The sequence below is a fragment of the Echinops telfairi genome, unplaced genomic scaffold, assembly GCF_000313985.2.
Source record: "Echinops telfairi isolate 266 unplaced genomic scaffold, ASM31398v2 ScPeMD7_15;HRSCAF=58, whole genome shotgun sequence".
NCBI classification, from domain to species: Eukaryota; Metazoa; Chordata; class Mammalia; order Afrosoricida; family Tenrecidae; genus Echinops; species Echinops telfairi.
In genome coordinates this window covers 10,636,159-10,637,629 of record NW_022103912.1, presented here as the reverse complement: position 1 = coordinate 10,637,629, position 1,471 = coordinate 10,636,159, and positions in this window count along the sequence as shown.

Below are 1,471 nucleotides of genomic sequence, written 5' to 3'. Positions count from 1 at the left end.
TTTCTAATTCCCAGTCAGATGATTAGCCAGCAAGCAGAAACCTGGTGAGATTCCTGTTAAGAGAGAGAAGTTACTGCATCAGCACTCTGCACGAAGCCTCCCTCATTCTTCCCCCGACCCTGCCTCAATCCCGCAACATCAGCTTGCTTCCCCGGCAAATGGAATTTTGAAAACATCTTTTTAAATGGCTAGTAAATAATGCCATCAACATGGCATGGAATAAATGAATGCCTACGAGGCTGAAATGAATTAAGGAATTGAGGAAACTTTACTCCGTGCCCTTTTCTCTTTCGGAAACAGGTAGTTTAGTCAGAAGGAAGACCTGGAAGATGTAAGGCTCAGAAAGGATCATATACAGAAAAGTAACTTGTAAAACATAAAGTGTAGTCAAATGACTGTTGAGACCAGAATTACATCGGTCTCGTTGACTGTATGGAGCTTATCTCTTGTGATTTTACTGGTCCATACATGCAAGTATGTTTTAGGTAAGAGACTAGCTATAATGTCTGAGAGAGAACAAAACGAATCTCCAAATGAATCAGAAACTTTGAAGCAGCAAAATAAAACATCAAATGTAAAGAAAGAATGAGACCTTGATTTTGCCTCTGTGAAGTTTAAGTTGAGAAAGAAGCATTACCACCTGTAAGAATTTAGTAAAAGGTAGAGAAGCAAGGGTCAATTCATCGAGGGCCGAGTGTACCTACTGCTGAGGATCTCTGGTTTAAGCTCCTGGCTGCTAACTAAAAGGTCAACAGTTCAAACCCACCAGCCACTCCAGAGAGAGAAAGATGTGGCAACCTTAGAAACCCTATGGGGGCTACTCTTCCCTATAGGGCCACATTGAGCTGGAGTCAACTTGATGGCGAGGGACTTGTTTTGTGATACCTACGGCTGTGGCTGTTACATGCCCTTGAGCCATTTCCAACTCATAGATACGAAGCACAATGTACAACAGCACAAAATACTGCCAGGTCTTGCGCCGTCCTCACAATGGTTGTCGTGTTTGAGCCCATTGCTTCAAGCGTTCTGTCAATCCATCTTATGGAGGCTCTTCACCTTGACCTTACCAAGCATGGTGTTCTCCTTCATAACATGTCTGAAGAAGGTGAGACCAAATTTTGCCTTCCTTGCTTCTAAGAAACTCTCTGACTATACTTCTCCCAAGACAGGTTTATTTGTTCTTGTGGAAGTCCACATTAGGCTCAATATTCTTCACCAACGCCCTAACTCCACTGCACCAAATCTTCTTCAGCAGCCTCCAACATCCATTATCCAGCTTTTTAAAAGAATGTGCATGAGACCATTTGAAATACAATGACTTGGGTCCCCAAGGTGACATCGGTGCTTCAACACATTTTAAAGTGGTTGCTTGAAGCGCACATGCCCAATGCAGTCCAATTGTTTGTTTGCTTGCTGATGGCCTGTTGCAATGATTGAGCCTCCACAGTGGAGTCTAATTTTTGGCCTACTG